General features: G+C 53.8%; 1 protein-coding gene across 9 annotated transcripts in view; it reads right to left on the reverse strand.

The window, feature by feature from the left end:
* Positions 1-12,818, reverse strand: part of LOC308636800 (uncharacterized protein) — a 61,644-nt gene that overhangs the window by 30,311 nt on the left and 18,515 nt on the right. For 7 of the 9 annotated variants that reach the window (XR_014019495.1, XR_014019496.1, XR_014019497.1 and 4 more), the window contains exon 2: positions 11,786-11,974. The gene's annotated coding sequence lies outside the window, so the exon portion shown is untranslated. Of the gene's footprint in view, positions 1-5,118; positions 5,429-8,098; positions 11,446-11,785; positions 11,975-12,818 lie in introns of those variants that run through there. The other 2 variants (XR_014019501.1, XR_014019502.1) reach the window with 2 other exon arrangements.

The following is a 12,818-nucleotide window of genomic DNA, read 5'->3' on the forward strand; positions in this document are numbered from 1 at the left end:
TTAAATAAATAACCACCACCACCACCCAGCATCCCAGCGGGCTGGAAGGTCAAGTGAGGGATTCTCCAGAGCACAGAGTGAAAGGTGAAGCGAGAGAGAAGGGCCCCAGGTCTAGAGCCACCCACAGAGCAGAGGGACTCCACGATGGCCCCAGGGCCTGACACAGGGAGCCACACCCCAGCCCTGCTCACCTTTTATTCATTCATTCATTTACTTATTTTCTATTTTAAAAGGCCAGGGAGAAAGACAAAAGTTCCCCGTGGGGGAAAAAGGTACCTTCAGAGAAAGAAAGGAAGAGCCCAGCCTGAGGGGCTGCCACCTGGAATTCAAAAGCGGTGGAGGGGCCCCTTCAGGGCTCTGAGGGACACTTCTCAAAGCCTGTAATTCTGTGCCAGGCGCATAGCCATTCAGTGATGAAGAAAAACAAACACTGTTCTTGGTTGTGCCAAGTATGCAGGGAGTTTATCTCCAACAAATACCAGCTCAAGTAATTGCTTGATCAGGTACTCTAGCAAAAAATAGATAAATAAGTAAATCCAAGAGGGAGACAAGGGCCATGCGGGCTGTCGAGACGTTTTCATCAGAAGACACACGCCCGAAAACACGCTCAGCAGTCTGAGAGGTGGACCCAGATGGCCCCAGCATGGGCAGCCATGGGGAGCAGGGAAATAAAGCTCCGAGGGTCCGTGGCTCATCCACGGGATTGCACAGGTCTGAATTACCTCTGGACAGGGGTACGAAGAGGTGAATTCAAGATGATGCTAAACAAATGTTTCTGAACTCAGAGACAACCAACCACTGAGCTACATCCCCAGCCCTATTTTGTATTTTATTTAGAGACAGGGTCTTTCTGGGTTGCTTAGGGCCTCACTAAGTTGCTGAGGTTGGCTTTGAACTCACTCACAATCCTCCTGCCTGAGCCTCCGTGCACCACCATGCCTGGCGACACTAAAAATCTCAACTGTAAGGCCTGGGTGGGGCTCAGCAGTAGAGGGCTTGCTTAGCATGCATGAAGCCCTGGTTCCAGCCCCAGCCCCATGAAATAAATAAATTAATTAATTAACTCATCACTAGATAAATAGAGTGTGATATAAGCCTTCAACCACAGGTAACAGGCAACCTGATGTATCTAATGAAAGCAGGGAATGGGGGCTCTTGCAGGGAACAGGGACAGCAAGAAAACATGCGATAGACCCCAGAGCTGGACTGCAGGGGATGTCTAAGGCACTGGTAATCACAATACGTGCTAATGGGTTAGTCCTGCCTTCAGAGAGACACACTGGGCACGGGTGAGAAGTCAGCACTTTTTTTTTTAAAGAGAGAGAGAGAATCTTTTTTGTAAATGGACACAACACAATGCCCTTATTTTTATGTGGTGCTGAGAATCGAACCCAGGTCCCGCTTGGGCTAGGCGAGGGCTCTACCGCTGAGCCACAATCCCAGCCCCGAAAAGTCGACATCTTGCTGGGTACGATTGCACACACCTGTAATCCCAGTGGCTCGGGAGGCTGAGGCAAGAGGATCACAAGTTCAAAGCCGGCCTCAGCAACTTAGCGAGCCCTGAGCAACATGGCAAGACCCTGTCTCTAAATAAAGTGTAAAAAGGGGTTGGGTGTGGCTCCTGGTTAAGTGTCTCTGGGTTCAATCTCCGGTACTTAAAAAAAAAAAATCAAAATCTGGAGATCTGTTGTTGATGACCGACTCCATCTGTTAGTTAACCTAACTCCAACTCCAGTTAGGTTAGTCCTAAACCCAAGTGACTGCTCTAAGACCGGCACCCCTGACGTGGTCCCTGGAGAGACCCCAGAGGTGCAGTTCATGGGCAGAGCTGGGCCAGGGGTTTCTGTGGACACGGGAGGGCCACATTGTTTTCACGGATCTCTCATTAAAAAACCGTTGTCTCCCTCTGGGATGAGCCTGGGATGGCTGAACAGGTGCTCATTTCCAAATCACCCTGCAATTGATGCAGGAACCTTGAGATACTCTGTCTGTCCATCAGCACTTCACATTTTTGGTAGTTATTTAGTGTGTGTCAATAAAGCACGTCACGTATCACTCAGCATTTTGTGATAGACTTCAACAGGTATACAAAATACATACAAAAATCATACGAATTCTTTGGTTACTCTGTTTCAGTATGATGAGTTCCCCTTGTAATCCTGTATTTTATTCTACGTATTTTTTAGAAGCTTTATTTTGTTTATTTAGATTTTATATGTGGTGCTAGGGATGGAACCCAGTGCCTCACACATCCTAGGCAAGTGCTCTGCCACTGAGCCACAACCCCAGCCCTTATTCTGTGTAATTAAAGACATTATTCTGAGAAGCCGTCCACAGACTCCACTCGGTGCCACCAGGCGTCCAGGCCAATCAGGGGTTGCTCTGCTCTGGCTGGCTGGCTGGACACGGATGCCAGGGACTGTGCTACCAGGCCCGGGGCAGGCTCCTCGTATCTGTGCCAGGATGGGGCACACTCCTCTTGCCCTGGATCCTTTGGGTCTGAGAGGGAAGCCTGCAGGGACCACCAGGTCCTCACCTGGCCCAAGGGCAGAGCTGATGCCCTTCTGTTCCCCAAAGCAAACCAAGAGGTGGAGGATCTGGGGCCTGGTGCCAACTCTGTCACGGCCCAGCACGGCCCACCCACCACTGCCATATTGCTGAGGCCAGGTTGAGCAGTCTCTGCCACCCACATGCCCACCAGAAAGAAAGCAAGCAGGAGCCCCAACACTGACAAGAGGTGGAGAGTGACCCCACACAGGTCCTGTTCCGGGAACCAGTTGCCAGTTACTATGAGGAGGCAGGGGATGCTGTGACAATGGGCTCCCTGGGCTGGCTACGGCCCAGGGGAAGAGACCCTGCCCAGCCTGTGTGAGCCCTGGGTTCCCGTCCCAGCCCAGGGGGCAGGACAGGAGAGAAAGAAAGACTAAAAGGTAGAGTAGGTACACTCTGATGTCCACAAACCATGCTTCAGTAAAGAGCTGAACCAGCTGGGTGAGAGGCACCACCGTGATCCCAGCTGAGGCAGGAGGATGGCCAGAGAGAGGCCAGCCTTGACGTTGGCAAGACCCTCTCCCAAAAATACAGTAGGGTGGGGAGCCCCTGGGTTAGGGTTGAACCAGAAGGAAAGAAGGAAGGGGTGGAGGGAGGGAAGGAGGGGTATAGTCCTAAGTCTCAAAATCTATGTCCTAGCCCAAAGGAAAAATTTGAAAATGTGGAATCTTTTTTTTTTTTTTTAAAGAGAGAGAGAGAGAGAGAGAGAGAATTTTTAATATTTATTTTTTAGTTCTCGGCGGACACAACATCTTTGTTGGTATGTGGTGCTGAGGATCGAACCCGGGCCGCACGCATGCCAGGCGAGCGCGCTACCGCTTGAGCCACATCCCCAGCCCATGAAAATGTGGAATCTTAAGTAGGTTTATTGGAAAACAATAAATTAAAAAGAATACATTAAGCTCTTTTTGTGGGGGGCGGTACTGGAGATTGAACGCAGGGGTTTCTGCCACTGAGCTGCATCCCCGGTCATTTTCAGGGTCTCAGGGTCTCTGAGTTGCTGAGGAGCTCGAGATCCTCCTGCCCAGCCTCCTGAGCCCTGATCGCAGGCGTGGCCCCTGAGCCTGGCTGTACGCGGACCTGCCACCGGACAGAACCTGGCAGGTTGCTAGGGCTTCCGCGTCTGTCTTCATAAAGGGCCTGGGACACAGATTTCTTGTCCACTTTTGGTTTGTGGAAGAGCCCCACCTCCTCTGTTCTTTCAAGCAGTTTGTGCAACATGGCACTACCCCTGAGAGTCTGCTAGACCTGCCTGACAACCAACTGGGCCTGGGGACATTTCCAGGGGTAGATCTCGACCACATTTCCCGCTTCTTCTAGCGTCGATCTTAGTATCTATTCTCTAGGAAATCATCTGTATTTCATTTTATTTCGTTCATGATGTTTGGTCCGAGCTTCTTGTTATTTATTTACTATTTCCCCCCATAGAGGGGATTGAACGCGGGGCTCTACCACTGAGCCACATCTCCAGACCTTTCTTCATCTTTTACCCTGAGACAGGGTCTCACCAAGTTGCCCGGCTGGTCTGGAGCTTGCGATTGTCCCGCCCAGCCTCCTGGAACATGGGGCTACAGGCCCGTGCCTCGGTGCCAGCTTCTCCTGACTTACCGATGACCATCCTGCCTGGGTGTGCGTCGGCTCCTCGGCCAGCCTGGCCTGCTTGTCACTGTCCCATCCCTCCTCCCCTGCTCAGGAGGGGACGTCGCCCATCGGTGAGCTCTCTGCCGTACCCTGCCGTCTGTCTCTCAACTGGCCCCACCCCATCTTGTAAGCAGAGTGTCCTCTGCTCCCGAGTAACTCCCACCTCCACCCCCAACAAGCCGACCAAGGTGCTCCCTTTGCAGGGAGGCCCCTCCGGCTCCTGCGCGGTGACACATCTGGTAAGGTTCGGTTTTGTTTTGCCCCTAGTCCATTGCAGGCTCAGGCTCTTGTAAAATATAATAGAACGAATCACTAGAAAAGTGGAAGAAAACCCCAAAGACATCCAAATGCAGGCCCTTGATTTCCATCACGAGATCAACAGGCGCTGCCGTAGACTCCTTCAGTCAGACGCTGTGAAAACGGGAAGCGCCCACGCTCCATTCTGGCAGTCTTCTTGACACTAAGGAGGTACCAGAAGTTCAGGGGGCTCTTGTGGGAGGCCAGAGGACACAGCTGGAGCTGCTCTGGATCTGTGGTCACCTGACTCTGCCACCCTTTCTTCTTGTTCTGCACTTGGGGCCTCCATCCCCTGGGTGACTCCTTGACTATTTCTGCTTTTTTTCTTTCTCTTTTCTTTTCCTTTTAGGTACCAGAGATGGAACTCAGGGGCACTCAACCACTGAGCCACATCCCCAGCCCTATTTTGTACTTTTTTTAGAGACAGAATTTCACTGAGTTGCTTAGTGCCTTGCTTTTGCTGAGGCTGGCTGTGAACACGTGATTCTCCTACCTCAGCCTCCCGAGCCGCTGGGATGACAGGCATGAGCCAGTGCACCCAGCTGCTTCTTTTCTTCACTGACTTGGCTCTCTCCTGTTCCCCTACCTTAGTCCCTCTTCTGTTGCTATAACAAAATACCCAAGGCTGAGTAATTTATAAAGAAAATGGTTTATTTTGCTCGAGGTTCTGGAGGCTGAGAAGTTCAAGAGCAGGCCGTACTTTACCACATATTCATCACAGATTTTATGTCAAATATCTTTGCAAAGAAGTGGGGTGTGGACATTATGTGAAGCTTTTTGTTTGTTTTGTTTAACTGTGCTAGTAGTTATTTATTACTAAACTGTCTTTGGTCCAAGATTAGGATGCCGGGGATACTCATAGATCTATCTATGTCAAGATCAAATAGTCCAAAGCCACGCACATCATTTCTTTGTGACAGTTCAGCAAACATTTTCCAGTCTGAAAAACAATAAGGTGAACACACTGGTTGCTGTCGATTGTGCATATAGTCAAAATACCGCTTGACAAAATTTACTACGGCTGCGTTACAAAGCACAGATTTTCAAATGCTAATCCTCCGCCGTGGGCTGCAGCCAAAGACTGCCCGGCTGTTTGGTTTCCTCATCTGAGGCGCGGTCCTCAGCGCCCTGCTGAGGTGTGCCCAAGGGCACCTTGGCCTCTGAGCAGCCCCGCAGCACTGGGACGTGCAGGCTGGCGGCTGACAGCTGGGCTCAGGCGCCTGCAGGAGTCCCTGGCAGGCCCGTGGCCTCTTTGCCTTTCTGGGCCTGAGGACCAGCACCGCACCCTGGAGGATGATGTGAGGAAAGATTTTAAAACAAAATTTGGATTCAAAAAAATGGGTGCACAGGGCTGGGGCCGGGGCTCAGCGGTTGCGCAGTTGCCTGGCATGTGTGCGGCGCTGGGTCGATTCTCAGCGCCGCCTGTGAATAAATTTAAAAAATAAAGGTCTATCGACAACTACAAAAATATTTTTTTAAAAATCCTGGGTGCAACGATTACGGGGAGAAGTACGGTCACACGGCCTCCAGGGCTCCCTGGCCGGTCGGAGGCTGCCTGTGGGGTGACTTCTCGTGGAGCCACTGAGGCCTGGCCTCCCGCTGGAGTCACCTCCTGGAGGCCCACCTCCACGGCTGGGGACCGAGTCCCAGCACGTGCACCTTCAGGGACGTGCAGACCCCTCTTTCTCTCTCTTTGATCTCGGTAGTGGGTCCCCCAGGGGCCTCTGACAGGCCCTGCACCCCCTGCCCTCTCCACCTGTCTCTCTGGGTGACTGCCATGGGGTGGGACCGCAGCTACGTCACTGGGCTGAGAACTTGCAAATACAGCCCCCGTAGGCCCCTTCCTGGCCCTTTGGTCACCCCCACTGGGACATGCAGTGGTCGACAGGACTGCCAGGACTCCTGGAGTTAGCATGGAAGCATCCGGTTTGGTTTGGGGGAGGGTCCAGCAGGAAGGAAGCAGGGTCACTCCTGGGATCCGGTGGCAGGAGCCCCAGGTCTGCAGGTGGCACCATGGGAGGCAGTCCTTGCCCCACCACTAGTGCTGAGTAACCGAGCTGGTGGCTCAGCCATCACTTTATTGTGCTGACACATTCTGTGGTCAGGAGCTTGGACTGGGCCCAGCAGGGATGGCTTGTCTCTGCCCCATCTGCAGGAAGCCTCGGCCACTGGCAAGGACTCACGGGGCCTGGGGGCTGGCGTCCTCTGGAAGCTCCTCCACCCACGTGTCTGACCCTGGTTATCAGCTTTTAGCTGGGACCCCAGCCACCAAAGCCAGCCCCGATGCGAGGGGAGGGGACACAGACCCACCCGTGGGGAGAGTGCCAGAGAATCTGTGAACTGCTGCTAGAGGGAAACGTTCTCCAAGTTCCTTTCCCTTGGCCAGAATCCCAGGGGCGAGGGATTTCTGTCCCTGTGCAGGATTATCTCCAGGAAAACCCATTTTAAACTCTGATTCCTGGCCAGGGCAAGTGGCCACTTCACGGGGGCCCAGGAGGCTCAGAGGGTATTTCCTTGAGTGAGTCACATGGGGTTCCTGGGGGACTGACTTTGAGCAACATCAGTAGAACCTTCCTTTTTCCCACCCCTTAGAGGGCCTCGGGGTGAGGTGGCCATGGCCCCCTCCACGCTGGGCCTCTGCTCACCTGCTTTGTTTCAAATACACAGAGCCTGCCTCATCCCGGGCGGGGTGGACCCTGGCTGGCTGGGTGGGGCACAGGGCTCCCACTGGAGGAAAGACGGCCCTGGGGTCTGAGGGAGATGTGCAGGGTGGCCATGGGTCCTCGTCCCCTGAGCCTGGGGCCCTGGCCTCGCTTCCTGGACCCATGAGCCTCATCTAGTCCCCTGCTGGCCTGTGGCAGCACAAGAGCCATGCCCAGCTTGGGCTTCTAGGTTCCCCCAAGGCAGGGTGCAGGGTCAGGGTCATTCCCCAGGACCAGGGAGAAACGGCAAAGGGGCAGTGCCCAGCGGGGGCCAGGGCTGGAGGAGAGGCCTGCAGTTCTCCTGGGCCTCCATCTGCCAACCAACCTGGGGATTTGCTGAATGCAGTCCCGGTCCCGGACTTTCCAATTCAGAGACTCTTATCCTTTTACATTCACTTATAATTTTAAAGTGTGTGCCAATGCATGCCATAAAGACAATGTGATTTAGCAATCACATAAAATCACACACACAGTGGATATGTGCACAAGCTTGCCGTGATTCTTTTTTATTTTAATTAATTAAGTATTATTATTATTTTGGTACCAGAGATTGAACTCAGGGACACTCAACCACTGAGCCACATTCCCCAGCCCTATTTTGTATTATTATTATTATTTTTTTTTTTTTTAGAGACAGGGTCTCACTGAGTTGCTTAGCGCTTTGCCATTGCTGAGGCTGACTTTGAACACAGGATCCTCCTGTCTCAGCCTCCCTAGCCACTGGGATCACAGGCGTGCACCACCGCACCAGGCTCTGCTAAGCTTTTTGTTTTGAAATAATCATACATTCACATGCAGTCGTCAGAAGTGAGGTGGAGAGACTCCACACACCCTTCACCCGGCTTCCCCCAAAGGCAATCCTGAAATCTCTCAAGGTCATCCTCCCAGCAGTCGCTGATGTGGGCACAGCTGGGACCCCTCTGTTGCCCCTCTATTGTCACGTTCACTCCCCAGCCCTCCCCAGCCCCTGGTGACCCTTACTCTTTTCTCCGTATCTATGACTGTCGTTTCAAGGGTGTTATACAAACGACCTCGTATAGTATGTGACCTTTGGGGACTGGCTTTTTGTCTTGGTGTCTTGAGATTCATCTAGATTCTGTCAGTTTCTCCTTCCTCCTCCCCTTCCTTTTTTTTTTTAAACTAAAGATTGATCCCAGGGATCCCAGGGGTACTTTATTGCTTTATTGTTACATCCCCAGTCATTTTTATTTATTTATTTCTATTGAGACAAGATCTCACCAAGTTGCTGGGGCTCTCACCTCGTGGCCGAGGCTGGCCTCTAACTTGTGATCTTCTTCCTCAGCCTCCCGAGTTGCTGGGATGACAGGCATGTGCCACCACACCAGCTTCCTTCCTCTGGCCGAGCAGCCTCGAGCCGTGGAGGTCCCTCCACCGTCCACCCACAGAAGGCCATCTGGGTTGTTCCCCAGGTCCAGCTGTTGTGAAGCCGCCATGGACATTCTTGTTGGGGATTTTGTGTGAACTTCACTTCTCTGGGGTAAATTCCCAAGAATGTGATTGTGAGGTTGTTTGGTGGTTGTGCTTATTTTTTTAGGAAGCTGCTAAACTCTTTTCTGGAGAGATGGGATCAGGTTACCTACCTACCAGAAGTGCATGAATGGTCAGGTTTCTCCACATCCCCCAAAGCAATGGGTTTTGTGACTATTTTTATGTTAGCCGTTCTGATCGGTGTGTGCTGACATGGTGCTGTGGTTTCCATTTCCACTTTTCTGACAACTGATGATGCTGAACATCCTCTCAAGTGCTGATTTGCCATCTGTATAACCTCTCTAATGAAATGTTTGCTCGTGTCTTTGCTCATTTTCTAACCGAATTGCTTGCTTTTTTACCATGGAGGGGTTTTGGTAGTCGTAGATGGACACAATACCTTTATTTTATTCATTTATCTTTCTGTGGTGCTGAGGATGGAACCCAGGGCGTCACACGTGTTAGGCAAGCGCTCTACCGCTGAGCTACAGCCCAGCCCTATCCTGGAGCTTTAAGTTTTCCGTGTATCTCGGACCCTCGCCCCTGGTCTGGAGTGTGGTTCCTGGGTACCTTCTCCTCGTCTGTGGCTCATCTTTTCATGTTCTGATCCCAGTTTTGTTTTTAGCTTTACTCTTTTGTATGACTTCCAACGTACGGGAAGTTTGCTGGAGCAGTGAAAGGAGGCTCTGTGCCCCACGTGCCACGCGGCAGCGCACCTTATCACCCTGTTTTCTGACCCACTTGAAGCACGTTGCTGACAAGACGCCCATTGTGCCCTGAGACGGTGGGTTTCCTACAGCATGGACCAGATCCCACAGACTCAGCAGCAGGACCATCTAGTCGACCTTGCTGTCATGGGACATCACCCTGTGCCACAGACCCAAGTTCTCCTGTGGGCCCAGAGCCCGGCCCGGCCCCTGTGTCCGTCTGTTTCCATGCTTCTCTCCCGTCCTATGACCTAGAATTCAAATCTTGGTTTGTGACTTTGTCCTTCAAATATTTTGTTCCACACCGATTCCACAGTTGGGTCAGTGGTTTGGAATCCAGGAGGAAGCCTGTTGAGCAGATGGGCAAACTGAGGTCAGCAGCGCCCAGCAGGCCCAGTTGGAAAGCTTTTGCCACTTGGCTCAAGGTGACACCTGCCAGGTTCCTCCACGGTGCAGTTGATTAATTAGTATTTTGAACTTACTAATTACTAAGTAATAATTAGTGAGTGCTCTCAGAGCAGACTCTTGGAGGCCAAGTAAATAGCCTGTTTCCTCCGACCTTTCACCAGCAGTTGGAGCATCCGCTGTTGATTCCTCCCTGAATCAATTATTAATATGCCGGTTGCCAAATGGAAGTTTTCTGATCCCATTATTCCTTCCACATTTACGAGTCAGCTTTCCCCCCATTCACGTATTCAATCATTTATCTTCATCGTGAATTATTTATGTCGTAAATAAAGATGGCCGTCCGTGACGGCATGGTGCTGCTCAGACCGTCTGTCCCAGGTCTGGCCAGAGGGAAGCCCTCTGTCTTCCTCGTTCCCAACGACCCTGTCGTCTCTGTTGTTCTCGGGCACTTCCTGACCTCCTTCTGGCACAACCAACCGGGCCAGGTTCAGAATGCAGGCGCTGTCCCAGCCCCGGGCTCGGTCCTTCCGGAAGGGCCCACGCTCCTGTGAGTGAAGGCTGGACCGAGGAGCCAGGACTGGGCTCTGGGCCGGCTGTGCGTCTCTGGACAGGAGCTGGACTCAACGCCGCATCCACTCTGAGGCTGTCTGTACTGGAAACCGAGTTCACACCAACACTGTAGCCTTAGCCCACGTAGTGGAGTTGACTCCAAACTTCTTTCCACCCTGGAGGCTCCCTTTCTAAAGGAGAAGCCTGCCCCTTTGTCCTGAGGTCACTTCCTGAGCGCTCAGCTCCAACACTTCCTGCCAACTGCCGCTACCCAAGAGCCCATTAGGCGGGTCCCTGGAGCAGGGAGGAGGTGGTATGACCTTCCTGGGGCCACTGTAACCGATGACCACAAACCTTGGGTTGAACAATGGACATGTATTTTTCCCGGCTCCGGAGACCAGGGCACGTGCAGGGTGGGCTGCTGGGGTCCAGGCTCTCTCCAGCTTCTGGGTGCTGGTGGTCCTTGTGGCCCTCAGCTGCAGACACAGGGCTCCATCTCTGCCTCCATCGTCCACAGCCCGTCTCTCCTCTGTGTGCAAACTGCTCTCCCCTGTCACTGACAGGGCAGGGGTTCTAACACTACCTGCGTGGCCCAGGTCAGTGGCCAGCATCACCACGGACAGCCAGGCTGTCCTAGCCCACTCACACTCCAAACGCCCTGTTTCCAAGTAAGGCCAAGTCGCAGGTGTGGGGCTGGCACTTCAGTACGTCTTTCAGGGGACATGTCTCACCCGGGCGGGATGGAGTCTGTGTATAACAGGCCCCAGGCTTGCAGCTGTGGCTTCCTGGACACCAGGCTGGAGACTGAGTGCATAGGGAGGGAGGGGTCGGGACCCGAAGGACAGAGCGGGCAGCCACAGGCAGAGGTGCTGGAAGGAGTGCTGGCCACAGTGGCCCCAGAGGGCTTGGGAGATGAGCTCACCCCAGATGAGGCACTCAGCAGGACGGCAGGAGCCCTGCTCAGGGACATGTCTGCTCACTCCACAGTAGCCAGGGCCCCTCCAGAGTGTGCTGGCTGAGGGGTCAGCTGGGTGGGCCAGTCCAGGGCCGTCCTCAGTGTGAGAGCTCCGTGGCCTGAGCAGCAGCCGGGACCTCCCAGGCTCCTGCCGGTATGATGAAGAGCTGAACTGCAGCCCCAACCTCCACTGGTGCCCCACAGGCATCCCCACTTAGGGACTCCTACTCAGGCTTCGCCAGGCATCAGGCCATTTAAAAACCTGTCCTGGAGCTGGCATAGTGGCACACACCCTAGCTACTCAGTAGGCTGAGGAAGGAGGACCAAGTTCAAGCCAGCCTGGGCAACTGAGCGAGACCTGTTTCAAAATAAAAATTGTAAGAGGCGCAGGGAGCTTGAGACGTGGTTCGGTGGTGGGATTCTTGTCCAGCACACTCGAGGGTCAGGTTCAACCCCCAGTGCTGCCAAAACAAGCCAGCAAAACCCACCTGTCCAGGGCGGAACGTGGAGGGTGCTCCTGGTCCCACACGCACAGGCCCTGTTTCAGATTCCCCAGGCTGCAGGTGGGCTTGCTAGGCACCGCCATTCCTGAAGAGCACGGGTCCCACGACTGGCTCCTGCCAGGGGATGGCCGGCATCCTCATCAGGGTTTTGCAGCATCAGACTGAGCCCAGCATCTGGAATTCAAGAAGGTAATCAGATGATGCTGAGCTGCTCATGCAGACCGTCCCCCATGAGCAACGTGGGGAAACAGAGACCACAGAGACATGGAGCCACGCACCAGGGTCTACACTGGACGGGCCTCAGCTTCTGCCCAGGTGTGTCTGTTGGGCTCTGGGGCTCAGGGAAAGGGCTGGAAAGGGCCAGTCCTCCCAGGCTGGAGCAGACCTGCCGCTCCCTGGCTCCCTTGTGGAGGCAGGAGCACAGCTCCCCGCCCGCAGGTGCAGGAGCTCGGTGAATTTGTCAACGCTTGAAAGGCCCTGGTTCCCGTGCTAACTTCCTGTTCTAGTTCAATTGCCAACATAACCACAGGCGGGTTAATTGCATGTCCATCAACATGCCCAGGGAGAGCACCGAGCCCACGCCCAACCCGGCCGAGCTCTCCGGCAGCTCCTCCAGGGCCAAGCTTGCCCCAGACTGCAGGAAGCCAGAACAACGCAGAGGCCAAGCTGCGCTAGCCACACCCCTGGGGCCTGCCCGGTGCTCGGGACCCCCATTCTCCTTCCTGTGAGCCGGCTTGCGACGACCTTCTGGGAGGCCTCTGGCAACATTCCTCCCCAAGTGAAGCGCTCCTAACCAGCACCCCAGCAGGTGCAGGGGTTTCTCACCAGGACGCCCAGATGCAGAGGAAGGGACCACCTGTCCACCACACCTGCACTAGAATCTGTCCCTGCACCTGGAGCAGAGGAGCTGGACCAGGGAGAGATGGCTGAGCTAACGCAGCACCACATACTCAGGAGGCGTGAGGTGACGGTGCCCGAGTGGCATAAAGTTCCTCAGGTCCTGAGTCAAAGGACAGCA

The sequence above is a fragment of the Spermophilus citellus genome (genome assembly GCF_964194105.1).
Source record: "Spermophilus citellus genome assembly, chromosome: 17".
NCBI classification, from domain to species: Eukaryota; Metazoa; Chordata; class Mammalia; order Rodentia; family Sciuridae; genus Spermophilus; species Spermophilus citellus.